Genomic DNA, 19960 nt, shown 5'->3' on the forward strand with positions numbered 1-19960 from the left:
AAAATACGGTATACCTTATCAATTTGCATACTATGTCTTCTATTTCAGGGAAATTCTTCTATATTATATTATGTACCTTCTGTATATATCTGTGGGATTCTCTACTTCAGGAAGTAGCTTTGGAGTGGATTATTTTTGTCTTTCCTCCGTAGCTATTATCTTCTCTATAATTTTTAAATTCTTTAAAATAATGTTTTTGCCTCTGCATTTATATACAGTAATTATCACGTCTTTTCTGTATTTTAGCCATCTCTATGTTATTCCTTGAAGTTACTAGTTTATTGATGGAGTGATTGTTTGCTTCAATTTTTTTCTTAGCTCTTCAATCTCCACTTCCAATTTTTCTTGTGTTTATTACTTGGATCTTGCATTTTTGTTGTATTTATTCATGTTCTCATAAGGTTTTTGTACATCATGAAATACTTGAGGAGAATTACTTTCTGCTTGATAGGCTATGTTTTCATACAGATTGGGTTACTCATCTGTTTTGTGAATTATATATTCTTTCTTCCTGTAGAATGTTTGCAGGGTTGTGGTGCTGTTTTTTATTTTGTTTTGCTTTATATCATCTTGTTTTTACATAAATTGGGAAACTTTCTCCAGAATTCCTATTTATTCTGGTGGTGAGTTCTACTTTATTCCCTTTGTACTTAATTTGGGAATTGTTTGTCTTCCTTCCCTTTTGCTTCCATCAAACACACTTTAGAAAACTTAAGAGGAGAATGATCTATTGTATTTACCCATATTTTTATTCTTTTTGTTGTTCTTTCTTCTTTCCTGATATTCCAAACATCTTTTCCTTCCTGCCTGCCTTCCTTTCATCCTTTTTTTCTTCTTTATTTTCTTGTTTTTGTTTTAAGAACTTCTTTTAGCTATTCTTTAGAATAGGTAAGCTAGTAACAAATTTTCTTTTTCTTTTATCAGAGAATGTCTTGACTTTCCTTTATTCCTGAAATATATTTTGTTGGATAAAGAATTCTGAATTGGCTCTGGCCAGTGTTGCTCAGTGGTTGAGTATCCTCCCATGCACAAAGAGGTTGCCAGTTTGATTCCAGGTCAGAGCACATGCCTGGGTTTCTGGCTGGATCCCCAATAGAGGGTGGGGCATGCAAGAGGCAGCGAATTGATTAAAAAAAAATACATTTTATTGATTTCAGAGAAGAAGGGAGAGGGAGAGAGAGATAGAAACATCAATGATGAGAGAGAATCATTGATGGCCTGCTCCTGCACTTCCCCTACTGGAGATTGAACCCATAACCTGGGCATGTGCCCTTGACTGGAATCAAACCCGGGACCCTTCAGTTCACAGGCCAAAGCTCTTTCCACTGAACCAAACCAGCTAGGGCCAATTGATGTTTTCCTCTCTCATTGATGCTTCTCTCTCTCTCTCCCCATTCTCTCTAAAAATCAATGGGAAAAATGTCCTCGGGTGAGGATGAACAGACTGTATTGGACTTCAGAGAGCAGCTGGGGCCTTCAGTCAGTTATACTCCCTGCAGCAGGCCATCTGAGAAGTGTATCTCCATGGCTGTCACGGACGGAATTGCCCATTTATGTCTGCTTTCACTCAAAACTTCACCAGAAGGATGGTAAATTCTGAAAAGGCAAACCCCCCCATAACAAAAGAGAATGGGAGGAAAAGGTGATTTATGTCAACAACATGTTGAAACTGGAAAACCAGATGATGATTGACCTAGCGGACCAGAGAAAGCTGAAACACGGGCATAAAGCTCGCAAGAAACAAAAGAATTGCTCTCATGGAAACTCAGATATTGAAGGCAACAGGTAACTTTAAGACGGAAGTGCGGGGTAGATTGAAAACAGGAAAAAGGATCACAAATGTTTAAAAAGAACAGTTAAATCCCTCTTCCCCTTCCTTATGCCAGATAGTCCTGAGACTTCCTCTCTGAGCCTCAGCAGACGCTGGAGATCACCTGCTGGGAAAACCTGAACCAGACAGACTGGCTGCCTCTGGACTTGGGGTCATCAGGAGGCCTTGAGGGTAACGGTAACCAGTCTATTTCCTGAGAGGTGAGTTGGACCCTCCAACTTTCTTTTCTTGGGTCCCAGAATTCTAACAACCATGCTTAATCCTTGCCCAACCCCAACTCACAACTGGGGAATTTCAGGTGAAAGTGAGTTTACGAAAGCCCCCAAAGAAAGAACTAAGTCTCTTCTAAAATTATTCCCCAGTGAAGCTCATTAATTTCCAAGCCCCATCACTGCATATCAAGTTCCAATCCATTTTCAGCACCTCAGTCTGAAATCTGAACGGAAAGCAAAGGATCATTACACGTTTGAAGAAAGTCTCTAGTACAGCGGTTCTCAACCTGTGGGTCGCAACCCCTTTGGAGGTCGAACGACCCTTTCACAGGGGTCTCCTAAGACCATCGGAAAACACATATATAATTACATATTGTTTTTGTGATTAATCACTATGCTTTAATTATGTTCAATTTGTAACAATGAAAATACATCCTGCATATCAGATATTTACATTACGATTCATAACAGTAGCAAAATTACAGTTATGAAGTAGCAACGAAAATACTTTTATGGTTGGGGGTCACCACAACATGAGGAACTGTATTAAGGGGTCGCGGCATTAGGAAGGTTGAGAACCACAGCTCTAGTACTTAAGACAGGAAGAAACAAACTAAAACAACCGTGCGAATAAAAAAATGAGAGGAGCAGGAAAAACTTTTAGACTTAATAACTCAGTGAAATAGGAGGACATTACATCCATGAAACAAATATTTTTTATTAAGTTTATTGGGGTGACATTGGTTAATAAGACTATAAAAGTTCCAAGTGTACAATTCTATAATGCATCATCTTCATATTGCACTGTGTGCTCATCACCCAAAGTTTAGTCTCCTTCCATCACCATATATTTACCCTTTTCAAGCTTTCCTCCCAACCCCCTGTCCCCTCTGACAACCACCATACTGTTGTTTTCGGTGTCAGTAAAGTTCTTTGTGTGTTTCCTTTGTTTGTTCATTTTTTTGGTTTGTTTTATATCACACATATGAGTGAAATCATGATTCTTGACCTTTTTCCCAGTAGGTATTTTTGAACATATTAAGACTCAAGGAATAAAGATCCCATGATTCTCTTGAAGAGGTCAAACTTCAGCCAATCAAATGACAAGTAAAAACACTACAGTAAACAGATCGACAGAAAACATTCAATCCATCTAATTCAGGGGTCCTCAAACTTTTTAAACAGGGGGCCAGTTCACTGTCCCTCAGACCGTTGGAGGGCTGGACTATAGTTAAAAAGAAAGCTATGAACAAATTCCTATGCACACTGCACACATCTTATTTTGAAGTAAAAAAAACAAAACGGGAACAAATACAATATTTGTATTTGCATGTGGCCTGCGGGCTGTAGTTTGAGGACCCCTGATCTAATTGGTAAAACTAAAGCAAATTGAGAGGATAAAAGTCCAGAGTAGACTATAAATGTTGTCAATCATGGCAAAGTATAAATGAATTAACTAAAAAGTTGGAGGAAAGGGGGCAATACAATGAAAGATAAATATGCAGATTTTCCCATCTTCTATGACCAGGGGTAGAAAGATAAAGATAAATCAAGTAATGCAGGTGTAATTTACTTTAAGGTGTAACAAGAAACACTAAGAAAAATAACACAATCACTTTCTCCTTTGACCAAACTTGAATCAGGCTCCTCTTTCTGACTAGTCCCTGATTTTGGACTCTGTGGCCCATTTAGTCCAGTTTCAGCAAGAATCCTGTTGGGTCAGTTTTGGGAAAATTTTACACCCTGATATCTGATCAAATTCTTCATCCCCTGTGCTTGGTATCTTATCACTCTGGCCTGCCTTCAGCAAGAATCCTGTTGAGTTGGTCTAGCAAGAACCCCTACCCTTAATCTTTCCTCTTAGCAATTTTCCATCCACTGACCCCTTGCCCTGTTCCTTGGCTATCAATTCCCACTTTTTCTTTCTTTTTTCCCCCCAAGGTCAAAGTTTCAAGTTATTAGTGCTCATTCAGCAATAAAAATTCATATGAAAGAATGAAATAAACAGGGTGAAGAGAAGGCTGCTTCAGCGGACAATCCATGCTACTCTGAGGGCAGCGGGAGCTGGTAGAGAAGAGGTCACTGTTTTCAAAACTTCATTCAGATGCTTTTCCAATCAGGTGACCCAAATGGCTAGCAGAGAACGTTGGGCAGATCCACCCCAGTGTTATGAAAACATAGGCAGCTAGATGCCATCTTTCCTGAAGAGAACATCAGCGCAGCCCATTGTAAACCTAGAACTGAGCATCCTGCTACATTACCACACTAAGTTCATGTTTCTGTAGTTTGTCCTCCAGTGGTTCTGCCTCGAAGTTTGGATTTGGGCCTGGGTGGTGGATTTCAACGAGAAGAACATAGATGAGGCCTCCCTGGCAGCACCAACATAGGGCTATAACAGGGATCCACCAGAAGTTATTTCCAACTCTGAAGACATCAAACCCCCATTCTGCCAAAGCAGTGAAAAGTCTGGAACTCAGGTCTCGCGATGGATTCATGGCACAGCCACAGTTCAATCCCAAAGAGGAAGAAAGGACAATAACCAGGAGGCCGATGGCAATGGGCTCCAGGCCTTTGGGGACTCCCCTGCTTTTGGAGTCAAAGATGGCGAAGACAATCATGAGGAGGAACATGTGGGCATTACTTTGTCTGCAGATGCATTTGCCAGAGACACATACGGAACTAGGTACGTTGCAAAAATGTGTGCTGTTGCATCTCCTCCCACAATGAGCAGTTTTCCAACAGCAAAGGATCTAAGTCCATCATAGTAAATACCAAAGAGGATTGTGGACCCTGCGAAGGCTCCCAGGAATGGGGCTCCCACATAAAAAGGAAATTTGAACCATTTCATCTGTCCAAAGAGACGCATTGCAAAAGACACAGCAGGGTTGACTGGCCACCAGAGACACCCCCGTCACATAAATGGCCATGACGATCGCCATTGCAACTCCAACGTTCTCAGTGAGGACTCCTCCCAAATTTCCTCGACTGAGGTTGGCTTGGGCAACATAGCGACATCCGAGGACGATCATTATACACGTGCCCGAGAACTCAGAGAGCCCGTTTCATTAGCCAAACTGTCTTCCACAGCAGTCTCTGTGCGAAGCTTTCCCTCCTCCATTCCTTCCCAGGCTGCATCGTGCGGCTTCTCCAAGGACCACTCTTTCCACCAGTACCTGCTTCTTCTGCTCCCTACTTCACTCACACGTCCCACTTTTTCTTACTGTATTCAGAGTTGAGTCCCTACTACAAAATCAATTGTAATCGTCCCTCTGAATAAAGTCAGGGTGGCTGTCTTTCACAAGTGTCATAAGTGATTTTTTTCTTTAGTAGTAAGAGGTAAGGAAGGAGAGATAGGAAATATGCTAATTTTGCTATTACTTATAGTGGCTGCAAGGCAATTTCCTAAAAGTCGTTCTGCAGATTGGCCTTGGAGAAAATTGACTTTTGGTGAGTTGGCATAGTGAATTAGCTTTGGACAAATTTACTTTTAGTGAAATGGCCTGCTTCTGCTAGATTAGGAAACCAGTAAATACACCTAGAGAAATACAGAATATATGTTAATATGTGTTAATTAAATACATATATAAGTATATACAGTTTTGTACAAAATTGTAGTACCTAAAAATCACTAAAACAAACACATAAACCTTCCAAGTAATCAGAATTATTACGCACACATACAAGAAGAGGAAATAATGAAAAAAAAATGTTAAGCAATGAAACAGGAAGTACGAAAAATGGCAAAAGCAAACCCAAATTTTATCTGTCATAGCAGAAAGTAAAAATGGGCTAAAATATCTCCCTTTTAAAAATATGACTGGATTAAAAACACAAACTAACCTCGACTGCACTCTGGATACAAAGCAATATGAAGGAGAGTTTATTAACAGTTGTAGAGCCAAGTTGCTTAGATTTAAATCTATGTCATTTTGGGGCAATTTGCTTCATTTCTCAGTGCCTCAATTTCCTCCTTGATTAAATGGGGATATTAATTAAAGTTAACTCAGTGAATCATTGAGAAGATTTAGCAAGTTAATATATGTAAAGCATTTAGAATGGTCACGCAGTAAAAGTTCAATAAATATTGGCTCACTATTACAACATGAAACACATCTAAAACCAGATGATTTAGAAAGGTTGAAAATAACAGGATGGTCAAAGTCATATCAATGAAGTGCCAACGCAGAAAACAGTGGTTAGGAATTAAGCACTGGAAAAAATTGAAGTAAAGACAAATTATAATAACAAGGAGTGCAACACTAATATTCCTCAAGTAAAAAGTACAGGAAATATGAGGAGAAATTGGAAGGAACCAACAGGGGTAGAAACACCAGGTCATGATGGTTTCAATGCCATTTAAGCCATTCCAGAGCAAGGGAAAGAAGAGGTTTTGAAACCAGAATAAATTCCAGATGAATCAAAGATCACAGTGCTATAGAAGAAAAAAGAAAAACACGTAAAAAATAATCTCAAAGTGGGGAAATAGGACTAATCCAGAAGCACTTAAACAAGATTGATCATTTCAACTTCATAAATACATTTTTAAAATGTCTACATAGCAAAAGTCAATAAAACATGTGAAAAGGTCAACAATTTACTGGGGGAAATATTTCCAATACATTATAGATAAAGGAACTATTTCCTCACTATGTAAAGTACTTCTACCAGTAATAAAGAAAATGAAAATACATTTTAAAAAAGCTGACAGTTGTACAAAGGGTATGAACAGATAGTCCCAGGGAGGAAAACACAAATGGCTGTTTGTTACTATATGAAACGATGCCTGCCAATGGCTATCTTTGACCCAGAACTTTCATATGCAAAAATGACATATTTATAATAATATACTTATTCTATCACTGTTTTTTAAAATAAAAAAAATTAGAAATAATGTGTCAATCAATAGGGCCTATAATTGGCAGAATAATGCCCCTCACCTCCCGCCAAGATGTCCACAGATCTAGGCATACCCTAATACCCAGAGTCTTTGAATATGTTATATGGCAAAAGGGAATTCAGGTTGCAGATGGAATTAAAGTTGTTAATTAGCTGATTTGAGATGGAGAGAGTATCCTGGCTTATCCAGGTGGCCCCATGTCATACAAGGGTCCTTAAAAGTGGAAAGGGGCTATAGGAGAGTCAGTGTTAAAATGAGAGCATGAGAAAGACTCTGTTGTTGGCTTTGCAGATGGAAGGGGGTGTGAGCCAAAGGATACAGGCAGCTCCTAGGAAGCGAAAGAGGTAAGAAAACTGATTTCCCTCTAGAGCAGTGGTTCTCAACCTGTGGGTCGCGAACAATGAAAATACATCCTGCATATCAGATATTTACATTACGATTCATAACAGTAGCAAAATTACAGTTATGAAAGCAACAAAAATAATTTTATGGTTGGGGGTCACTACAACATGAGGAACTGTATTAAAGGGTCAAGGCATTAGGAAGGTTGAGAACCACTGCTCTAGAGCTTCCAGAAAAGAGCAAAGTCCTTATGACACCGTGATTTTTTAGCCTAGCGAGGCCCATGTCAGACTTCTGACCTGAAAAACTCTACTATAATAAATCTGTTGTTTTCAGCCACTACATGTGTGGAAACTTGCTACAGTACCAATAGGAAACTAATACCCAAGCTAATTAAAAGTTGTGGTAATCCATGCAATGAGATATCATGCAGCTTTTACTGAAGAGTGACAAGACTCTCTGTCATAGAACAATCTCTGGAATATAAAAGCAAGGAATGGAACAGTACACACAAGGAACTAGGAAAACTAGTTACTTTCGGGCAGAGAGTGTAGGAGGCAGGGGACAAAGGTGTCAGGTAGGAAAACATTTTTCAGTACATATCCTTTTGTAACTCTTAAATATATAATATTTTATTTAAAAACTAGAGGCCTGGTGCATGAATTCATGCACCAGTGGGGTCTCTCGGCCTGGCCTGCAGGATTGGGCCAAAACCAGCTCTCTGACATCCCCCAGGGGGTCCTGGATTGCGAGAAAGTGCAGGCCAGGCTGAGGGACCCCACCGGTGCACGATTGGGCCAGGGAGGGATGCAGGAGGTTGGCCAGCCGGGAGGGACTGTGGGAGGGCTCCAGGGCATGTCCGGCCTGTCTCGCTTAGTCCCGATTGGCCAGACCCCAGCAGCAAGCTAACCTACGGGTCAGAGTGTCTGCCCCCTGGTGGTCAGTGCATGGCATAGTGAGTGGTTGAGTGGCCTTAGCATATCATTAGCATATTACGCTTTGATTGGTTAAACAGATGTGCATATTAAGCTTTTATTATATAGGATAAAATGTGATTTTATCAAGGAAGGTGTCCTTAACCCCTCAGGAAGGTTCAGTCTTTTGTATGATACATCTGAAAACTTCCTGTGTTCTCCTTCATAACCAGATACTCTTACAACCTTCACACTTTGTAACCATATACTAAAACCAATTGGTCCCAGAGTTTTTATTTAATGTGTGCCTTACCCAGTAGATTGTACGTTCCATGAGGGCTGGGGCCTGTTTGTCTTTTAAGAGTACCTAGGACAGTGTCTAGCATTTAATTGGACTTTAATAGACATTTGTTGAATAAATAGATGAATTAGTTAATAAATGCTGTGAAGTAAAAGAATAAGAACGTTTATAATTTAATCAATTATAATTTCCAAGAGTAAACATAATTAGCCCTAAAATGTAAAATGAAAAAGCAAAAACATACAATAAAAATGATGATTCAGAGATACAGAAATGTCTAGCTATAGATAACTATCCTTCTCATATTAAACTCTATGAAATCACAGCTACATCTAGTTCTCTAGCTTTCTTTATCCAGAGAAAAAAGTTTCAACTATTTTTCAGCTCATGGTGTTAAGATCCCTGGACGGTGTTCACAGATTGAAGCCATTTAACACAGGGTTTGCCTTTTTACAGCTGTCTGCAGTTTCAGCTGTCAGTTGAGAGGCCTGTAATTCACAGGCTTTCCCCGTTTGCTCTCTCTACCTCCCTGTGAGTCTGACAGCTTCTGCTTGTCGCTGCAACACTCGGCTTCTTTCTTTTCTTTCATGACCAGAACATCGAAACCGAGAGAGGGAAAGAGAGAGATCGCTGTCCTGTAGGCCTGGTGACCCCGTGACTGCCTACAGTCAGGAAAATTGTACCACATTAACCATTGTTTAGAGCGAGTGCTGTTTGTTCACCAACATCACTTTTGTTTTCCTCCTAGGCATCCAGCTAGGCTATCTTTCCCATTCTCCTTTGCTGTTGGGTGGAGCCACAGAACTGAGTTCTGGCCAGTGAAACATGGGTCCGTCGTGGGTCTAGTTTAGTGGCTGGATGCAGGCCCCTGGAGGATGGCAAAGCCACGAAATTGGAAGCAAGCCTGGGTTCCAATTGGAGCTGCCATGTGCAAGAAAGCTACCTGGGAGGGAGATCCATCCAACCAGAGACACTGGGGTTCTTTTTGTTGTTTTTGTTTTTGTTAATCCACACCTAAGGATATTTTTCTCACTGATTTTTAGAGAGAGTAAAAGGGAGGAGAGAGAGAGAGAGAGAGAGAGAGAGAGAGAGAGAGAGAGAGAGAGAGAGGAAGGAATCAATGTGAGAGAGACATATCGATTGGTGGCCTCCCACATGTGCTCCCCCCCGATGCCCAGGAGTCAACCTGCAACCCAGGTACAATGTGCCCTTGCCCAGGAATCAAACTTGGCCCCCTCTAGGTCCAATGTGCTAACCACTGAGCATGCTGGCCAGAGCTAACCAGGGACACTTATGTTGAATAATTTCAGGTCAAAAACTATTTTTTTATTATTTTGAACCACCTAAATGTTGGTTCAGAAACTGGTTCCTTGAAGTGGGGTGCTGCCATAGCAGACACCTAAAATAAGGTGATGAATGGTAAGAAAACTAATAGAAGTCACTGGAATAATGGATACTCTGCTATAAAGTGGCAGTATCACAGACTGAAAAATTGTCACCTGTAGTATCTTGAAAGAAGACCATGTGCTTACTGAATCGAGCTCTGGGGGAAGTGGTGGGAATTTGAATGCTAGTGTGTGTTGACTACTATTAGGTGTCCTTGGTAATGTTTTATAGGAAAGAAATGAGTTTAGGAAAGAATTGGCGGTTTTCAAGCTGAAATGAAAGGGAATTAAATGTCAAGAAATCTATAATTGTTGAAATATTAGAATAGATGATACCGTTTAGATTACCAAGTAGTAAGAGATACGTTTTTGAGTATTAAAGCCAGGGATCCTCCCCCCCGCCCCCCAGGTAAACCAAAACTCAGCCCAGTGACAAAGATCATATCAGGAATGTGGCCTTCTCGTGCATTCGATTAGATGGTAGAGGCCTTTAAATTGAGGGAGAATGGCTTATGGTGAGGAGACAAAAAATAAAGTTAGTGGTATGAGGAACTAGCTAGAAGCTTATTAATATTTGAAAGAAATTTTGTTGTCAAAGATACCATGACCATCTTTAAAATATCTTTGAAATGTAAGACAACTTTTGAGCCCAAAAGTTAATCAAACAGGAAGCAATCTACAAAACTGGGAAGGCCCTAAGGAGAGCATGGTCCCCAGTGCCCACTTCAGATGTGGCCCAAGGAGATGATGGACAAAATGGGTAGAGACAGAAGCCAGGTAAAACAATGGACAAGGGAGCTCCCAACAAAAAGCCGAGTCAGGACGTACTCCAACAGGGTAGAGAGCTTGCGGAAGGTTTGTACAGTGAGGTTTTATCACTGCACGGACCAGCCCCTGCTTTGTGTCTTCTTATCCTTTCCAAATAGGAGTATCTATTGCAGGCGTACCCTCCCTATCTCATAATTGTTTGTTAGGGAGCGGAGAGGGACAGGGACAAATAATCTGTCTTTTTACAACCACGAAGAATTACATCTGGACCTGGTAGAGAAAAGGCTCACATCACCGGAGATCCTGGACCTTCAGCCAGATGCCAGGACCGGTTGGGATTTTGAACTGCTCCTTTGAGAGAAGGTTGAGTATATTCTATGTATGGGACAAAGTTAACGGGTCCTTGGTGAATAGAAGGACCGGCGCTATGAATTCACTAAGCCTAGTTTTCTTTTCCTTCTGGGCGTACAGCTAGACCATATTTCCCAGCCCTCCTCCCCTGAAGTTGGTGGGGCCAGGTAATTGAGTTATGACAGTGAGATGTAGGCAAACATTACCACTTCTAGGTATGGTTTATAATAATCTTCCATATAATCATCTCATCCTTTTGCTTGCCAGAAGCAGAGATCCAAGGAAGGTCTCTGATACCCCAGGGCAGAGTTCACAAAGAGTCTACTCTACAGGCTTATGGTTGACGGCTGCTCTCGTGCTACAGAGTTGAGTAGTTGTGACAGATAAACTGTATGTCCTGCAAAGCCTAGAATGCATACTAGCTGGTTCACTACAGAAAAAAGAACCACTGGATAAGAAGGAGAGCGACTCCTCAGTCACAACCCACACTTTGGCGGACAGCCAATAGATCAGAAACCCCCGTTGAACTGTTGTCTTAGCTAGAGATAGCCTTTGTTGTAGTCAGACACTGAGATTTGGGAGAAATAACATTTTCATTCATCCTACATACAATTATGAAGGTATACAGGTATAGAGTGGGGAAAAAATAGGTTTACAGTTGTGATTTGTATTATTTACTAATTTTTATATAATTTTTCATATGAACAACTGTAACCTTACTTTTGCCCTACCCTGTTGTTTTTTTAAAAAATATTTTTACTAGAGGCCTAGTGCACGGATTTGTGCACCGGCAGGGTCCCTAGGCCTGGCCTGCGGGGATCAGCCGAAACTGGTAGTCCTACATCCCCTAAGGGATGCGAAGTGGCAGGTGGCTGGGGAGGAGCCTGGGCCGAGGCCAGGTGCCACGCTGCTCCTGCTCATCCAGGCCCCGCTGTGCCTGCTGCCACCACTGCTTGGTAGGCTTACTGCCACTCTGCTATGGTCTCTAGGCACCCATCCTAAGGCGATACAGGTGCACCCATGACCGAGAACCAGCAGTGGGCTCACGCCAGTCAGTCCTGATGCCGGTCCCTATCTCGTCCTGGTCGGGATGGGGGAGGGGTGCACAGGGGGAGTGTCCACAGGAGAGGATCATTTGGCTGCAGCTGCACTCGCCAGCCATGAGTCCGGCGCCTGGCACCCGTTGGTCAGTTGAGTGGCGCTTCCGCTGTGGGGGCGCACTGACCACCAAGGGGAAACTTCTGCGTTGAGCATCTGCCCCCTGCTGGTCAGTGGGTATCATAGCTACCGGTTGACTGGTCACTTAGGCATATATATAGATTGATTTCAGAAAGGAAGGGAGAGGGAGAAAGAGATAGATACATCAATGTTGAGAGAGAATCATTGATTGACTGCCTCCTGCATGCCCCCTACTGGGAATTGAACCCACAACCTGGGTATGTGCCCTTGACTGGAATCAAACCTGGGATCTTTCAGTCTGCAGGTTGACACTCCATCCACTGAACCAAACCAGCTAGGGCCCCACCCTGTTTTTGTTGTTTGTTTGTTTTTTTACCTTGCATTGCATAACTAGAACTTCTCACTCACTGTGATACGTTGGAACATGGCTTCTGCCATGATTCAGTTATACATCCTAGCATCTACCCATTGATTACTCCCCAAGCATTTATTGAGTGTTTATTGGGTATAGGCACTCTGCTTAGGCACTCAGGCACTCTGACGAATAAAAACCACACTGGCCTCTGCCTTCCCAGAGCTTGGGGTCTAAGGCAGAAGAAAGTGGGAAGAAAGTGGGTAAAGGCTACCCGCTTTGGGACTCGACATAAGCTTTCCCAGTTTATGACAGCCCACATTGGGCCTGCTTCGCTCATTTACCTGCCTGGCTCCTGTGGCACTTCCGGTTTTCAACCCCCAAATCGGAGCAGGTGAAAAGACAAGGTGACTGAAGTGCAGCAATTAAAAGAGAGAGCGTGGCAAGATGTAGCTGAAGACTTCGTTAAGGGACAAATGTGGGAATATTAACTTAACTTGCCTACCAGAACCCATGGATGTCTCAGTAATCAAACCTCCCTAGACCTTATCTTGTAAGCCTTCACTGATCTTTTGACTTCTGCCTACTAACCGGAATCTGTGGCATTTACTTTTCTACATCATTTAAGCCAAAGCCCAAAGGTATGGCTGTGTCTTTTTCTTCCTAAACCTCCAGATCTCCTACATATTTTTCATTTTTTCCTCTTCTCCGCACTACCAGTCACCATTGTCTCACACTTGACCTCCTAGAAACCTCTCTCCCTTGATCCCATTTTTTCTGTACATTTCAGTCTTTGTGTGGTTTCCATCAGCTCTTCTGATCAAGTCAACATTTCGTTACATGGCCTTCAGTGCCCTGCAGGTGCTAGCAGTTCACTTATAGAAGTAGTACGCACTAGATACTACAGGATTTAAAATTATATTTTCTTAAATTTTAAACACTTGTAAAAGACTAATTTTTAAAAGTAGAAACATTAGACATACAAATGGGCAAAAACAAAATATATATTAAACTAAAACCAGGCATAAATCACTGTTAACATTTTAGTGCATATCCTTTCAGATTTCTAGTCAAGCAAATGTGCATATTTTAAAAGATTAGATTATAAACCACAAATTCTCTTATAATCTTTCTATCATTTAATGTTATGGAAAATTCATCAGCACCACTAAGAATAGAGATACAATATCACTTAGACTGGCCATATAGTATTCCATTGTATGGATATACCGTATTTAACTAATCCTCTACTGTTGGACATTTAGAGTGCTTCCATTTGTTGTTAAGGTTAATTTTATGGGTCAACTTGATTGAGCTATGGGGTTTCCAGGTTAAACAGTATTTCTAGGTGTTGTCTCTGAGTGTTTCCAGATGAGATTAGCATTTAAATTGATAACTCAGGAATGTACTAGTAGATTGCCCTCCCCAGTGTGGGTGGGAGGCATTCAATCTGTTGATGGCATGAAGAGAACAAAAGGGAGAGGCAGGAGGAATTTGTCCCTTTTTTTGTCTGTCTGTCTGCTTGGGCTGGGACATATCTTGTTCTGCCCTTGGACTGGGATTTATACCATTGGCTCTTCTGGTTCTCAGACCTTTGGACTGAATTATATCACCAGCTTTCAGCTTTCCTGGTCTCTCTCTCTCTCTCTCTCTCTCTCTCTCTCTATATATATATATATATATATATATATATATAGCAGTATATAATATTATATATAGCAGTATATATATTAATTTTTATATATCCTGTTGTCCTACTGGTTCTGTTTCTATGGAGAAACCCTGACTACTAGAGCTTTTGTTGCTCTTGCTGTTGATGCTGCTATTTTAGGCAAATTGTCTAGTACATATATTTCTTCCCACCTTATCTGATTGTCTCCTTTAGATGAATTCTTAAATCAAGGAGCAGGAATGTTTCTAAGCTTTTGCTTAATATTGTTTAATCAACTCCGAGACATAAAAAATAAAACAACTCTTAAGTAAAGATATATCAAAGTGACACCTACGTTTCTGGCCAATGTTTCTCAACCTGTCATATCCAATTGTTTGGTTTACTTGAAAATGTGATTTCTTAGGATTGGCATCCTGCCCGGCCAGGTGGAAAGCTAGGGGTTCATTAGGGAAAAGTTCTCCTGTCATTCTTCCAGCTTTCTGACAGGAGCAGCCCTTACATAAATAGTGCCCAGCTTCTCACTAATATCCCCAGGGCACTCACAGTATTCCCAGCTCCGTTTTGATTAGTCAGCTATTTCCTTGAAATGGTATGAAGTCGAAGCAGGGCTACCAGGCTGCCAGCAGAGTGACAATAAGTGAAATCACCGAAGCTTAGACTGTAGAGCTGAAAGAGAATCCAAGAAACCATTTGGCCCAATGCTCTGGTTTCAGGCAGATAAGAGATTCCATTAGCAGAAGGGTTTCAGATCTAGACTGCTTTTGGCAAGGAATGGTGTCTCTCTAGTCATTGTGTTAAGATAAAACAGAAAAACACTACAAGGAAAACAAATTGCACTAAAATTAAAGTGTCATGCGTGTGAAGGAATAGCTTAGAGAGTAATAACCACATCCATACAAAACTTTGCCCTGTTTATAGTTTGCCTCAAGCACCATATTTCCCCCCATGAACTGGAATAGTTTGCCATCAATTCACTTAGCATAGAGTGTCCTATCTATTACCAGGGTGTTAAAAAAAAAATTTTTTTTAATTTTATTTTCTCTACAAAGAATGCTTAAAAACAAGGGAAAGTTACCATTGTAACAAAAATCCTACCATTTTGAAACAACCACTTTTATCATCTTGGTGCATTTTGGTCTTTTTGGAGTATATTCCAAAAAAATTGGGTTTTAATCATAATATACCTATACAGTAGTTAAGTTGTCTTTTCCCCTTAATATTGTTTCATAACAATTTTCACGTGATTAGTAATCTATAAAATTATTCTTTTTTAATGACTGTAGAATACCATTATTTGCCCAACCATACCATAATTTACCCAACCTTTCTCAATTTTTAATAACATAGTGGTAAAGATTTTCATGCATGGAACATTTGCATATTCTGGATTATTTTTAAAAGAGAGATAAGAGCCTGGCTGGCGTGGCTCAGTGGTTGAGCATTGACCTATGAACCAGGAGGTCATGGTTAGATTTCTGGTTAGGACACATGCCCCGGTTGAGGCTTGATCCCAGTGTGAGGCATGCAGGAGGCAGCAATCAATGATTCTCTCTCATTATTGATGTTTCTATTTCTCTCTCCCTTTTTTTTCCACTCTGAAATCAATAAAATATATTTTAAAAAGATAGATTACTAGAAATTAAATGTCTTGTTCAGTGTACATGAATGGTTAAATAGTATACAATGAGGATACCTGTTTCACTCCAAAGTGGGGATTTTTCCAAATAATTTCATCTTAGGACATCAAAGAGTAGAAGTGGACTGGATTGTGAAATTGTAAAAACAGAGAAATGGATAAACTTTCTGAATGGTATTTCTTATTTTTAAGTAGGTGTAGTCATAAATTCTTCTTAATTTGTTGTAACCTCAGGACCTGACTTAGTCCCTCTCCATCACTTTCAGTTGGTGGGAGGTAGATTTGGGCAAATATCACCACTAGTCCTTCTTAATATTTTCCCCCCAAGATTATGTGACATACAACACCATGCTGGTACTTAGTAAGTGATCAATAAGGCTCTGTTAAATGGGTGAATGAAAGAATGTGTATGGTTTTTGAATTCAAGCAGAGAGGGGCTCAAATCCTATTTCTGCCACTTACTAGCTGTTGTGCTTGTTAAACAAATAAATTGCTGTGGGACACAATAAATGCTGTGTTCTGGGTAAATTCCACAAGTCAGTGCCAAGCCCTTTTGTAGTTTTCTTATGTGAAACCTTACATTCAATTCTTAAGTAGAAAGAGCAATGCCCCAAACATATCTCAACATGAAATCTAAAGGCTATGATGTGATACAATGAGAGATTCTTTACGGTAGGAAACCACTGCTTGCTAGGATGATTTTTGAGAATCAGCTTTTATTTCCTTTAATCGTTGCCAACTCTTGCAACTGCTTAACCTTTAAATGCCAAATCACTTAATGACCTCATCTACTGAGGAAGGCAGTAGGGATTGTGGAAAGGACACCATGCTTGGTTTTTGATAAGATGAATTACCTTGGCTGGGCAAATAACTGCTGACCTGTGGCATTTCTTTCTTTCTAATATTTCTATAGTGTCAGCACTTTCAGGCACCTAACAGGTGTAGCAAACAAAGGCAACAGCTTTGATCCAACTCCATTTCAATAAGGTGAGTCTTTAATAGGGTGTGTTGTAGGGAGCAAGCATAGGAAGCCACAAATGACAAGTTATTTCTGGACTCTAAGGTTATTATTCATGGCCCAGCGAAATGGAGCTCTGAGGGTTAGTTCACCTGCTGTAAGGAAGATTTTCAAAGGGAAGAAACTTTATAGACCTTTCTTGGCCTTCAACCAGGAAAACTTCAGCTTTGTTTAAAAAAAAAATTAGTGTTAGAAACAAATAGGGGAGTGGAGTTAGATGGAGAATAAAGCAGAAAGACTATACACTTGAGGGTCTCAAACAGTGGAGTCCAGCCTAATGGCCCGCTAGTGGACTGCTCACCCCTTCCTACCTCACATGGTTCTGTGGGCAGAGGATGCAGGGACGGTGGCTTTAGAAGCCTGGGCAGAGTATGGGAACAGCACTGAAGTGGATCAGATGGCGTCTGTAGAGCCTGTTGGAAGTAAAAGGAGTCTGTTTACCCTCCAACCTAAGAACCCTTGTTGCTTTACTGGAGCAGGAAGCTCACTTATCTTGCATCCCTGCCTTCTCCCTCTAAGGCAGGAGCATATGTCCATGGATGTGCCATTCTCCCTCATGAGCATCACGCTCCTCCCACCCCCCGCTTCTCCCACTTCCCTGCTGTTAAGACCGGAAGAGAGAAGTTTGTAAGATTGTGTAGCAGTCAGGGTTCTCCAGAGAAACAGAACCAGAAGCAGATATCAGAAACAGATACACACACACACACACACACACACACACACACACACACACATTTTACATATATATATGTAAAATATCTATCTATCTACAGAGAAAGATTTATTTCAAGGAATTGGCAAGTCTGAAATTTGCAGGGCAGGCCCGCAGGAACGAGTTGATGCTGCAGTCTTGCAGCAGAAGTTCTATTTTCCCAGGAAAATCTCAGTTTTGCTCTTTAGGTCTTTCAACTGATTGGATAAGGCCCACCCTGATTATCAAAGATAATCTCCTTAAAGTCAACTCATTTAGCCACATCTGCAAAACATCCTCACACCAGCACCTAGATTGCTTATTACCAAGTAACTGGGTACTGTGACTTTGCCAACGTGACACACAGAACTGGCCATCATGGACAGTCTCAGGAATATACATTTTTAATTGAGCTATGAGAGACATACTAAATGGGCTAACAATCCTCCTTTTTTAATCCCATTATATTATTTAAAGAAGATAAAGTTAATAAGATTAATTCACACCAAAAATGTAGTTGACCCATACCTCCTCCTGGAATCTACCAGAGGAAATTACAAATTAAAAGAGTTAAGCTTATTTAATCACATGAATATTTGATTATTGAAGAATTTTAAGTGGTATGACTAACTGGAGGATTTCATCTGTGTCACCCACTGGCTCTTCCTATATTATGGCACTTTGGGAACCTTCAAAGCATCTTAATTCTATAAATATTAAATGCATTGGACTATGCAGTCCACTAGCGGACCATTAGGCTGGACTCCACTGTTTGAAACCCTCAGGTGTATAGTCTTTCATTGATTTTCTTGAACCCAAATCAGTTTCTTCAGGATACTTCTTAGTGGGCTTTCCCCCAGACTTCAGTATGCCAAAAATGCCCTTGAAAAACGTTAAACTTGTTGATTTCAGCCCCTGCCCGCCCCCGCCCCCTCCCCCCCCCTCTACCCCCACACACCATTCCTAGCAATTCAGGGTCAGCAAACTTGAGTATGTCTAAGAATATATATATATATTTTTTTTAACAGAAATTCACCCTATTTGACTCATCCTTTGAGAAACACTGTTCTAGGGCAAGATGCAGATTATCCCTAGCGACCCAACTAAAGGAAAGCTATCTCCAGTCCCAGCCCCACTGTGACTCTCCCTGAGGAACTATGGTGAGATCAAAGAAGCAGCTATCAGTTACCCCGCCCTCCAGGTATGTCAGGTATGAAGTTGACAGACAATAGGTAAAAACTAGATGCATAGTCCAATATTTCTTACAACAGCAATGTTCACTGCGTTTAGGCATAGGTGATAGCCTACATAATGGATGCTTCCTGCTTCATTTACCTTTAGGCAATGCTTACAGCAAAAACAGAAGAACCACTATGGTTTAGGTATGGTTTACCCAACGTGGCTGTCTAAAAGGTAGCCAGAGGTTATTGGGCCTTCCTAATAGGAAGGCTGTATGTATCTCATTTCTACATGCTGTTCCGGCACTACCATTCACTCCAACTGTCCCTGCGGGTTACATTTGGGAACTTTTTCATTCAAAGATCTGACTTGTTAGACACTTGACTTCTCTGTTTGGGGGGATAGAACCCTTTTTAAGAATATGAACTGTATCTTCTTTACTCTTTTATCCCCAGTGCCCAACACAGTGCCAGGCATAGAATAGGAGCTCAAAAAAACCAATATCTTCACATTTAGATGAGGAAGATAATGGAGGAGCATTCGCTTGCTGCCAAGATAACACTTGGAAAGACCTCTGATGCAAACAGCACATGTTGATGGGGACTAGTCATTACCTCACACTTCATGGTATAAATCAGGAGGAAGAAATTGGCTGCCTTTTTGCTCTTCCTAGAAATACAAGAATTTGGGTTTAATTATTTCTGATTAATCCCAATATGATGAAAAGCTGTATTTACTCAAACTTTAAAATGCCCTTGGAGGAGATTGACCTTGGAAAAAAATATACAGGCATTATTTCCAATTATATCCATGAAGAATGATACTGCAGACTTGTATCTTCCCATTTGCTTTTAACGATGCCATTGCCTCAACTTGAAGTCACAAAGGTAGAATTTTTACACAGAGGATTCTGGGTATAAAGACATATATTTTGCCCATGTTGGTATTTGAAGGAAGAGAATCAGTTCTATAGTTGTGAGGAATGGGGCACTTTTATATGTCGGAAAGCATTGCCTAAGCAAGTTCTACAATCCCCAACATGTCCATTTTTAGCTGGGAAGGATAATCAGATGGAATATTTGAATGCTTTGATGACAAGGTGACAGGCCACATTTAGCGAGTTTCCTCAGCAACAAAAGGGGCTCCCACGACACACAGCTGCTCAAGACAGCGTATGTTTAGCAAACAGTGAGGACATTCTTCTTAATAATAAAAAGTTTCTTCCTTTCGCA

The 19960-nt window shown here is 40.8% G+C and overlaps 1 pseudogene; it reads right to left on the minus strand.

Annotated features, from left to right (window-relative positions):
- Positions 1-4295: 4295 nt before the first annotated feature.
- Positions 4296-5122, minus strand: LOC118657744 (annotated as a pseudogene).
- Positions 5123-19960: the final 14838 nt, after the last annotated feature.

The sequence above is a fragment of the Myotis myotis genome, unplaced genomic scaffold (assembly GCF_014108235.1).
Source record: "Myotis myotis isolate mMyoMyo1 unplaced genomic scaffold, mMyoMyo1.p scaffold_m19_p_6, whole genome shotgun sequence".
Taxonomy (NCBI): Eukaryota; Metazoa; Chordata; class Mammalia; order Chiroptera; family Vespertilionidae; genus Myotis; species Myotis myotis.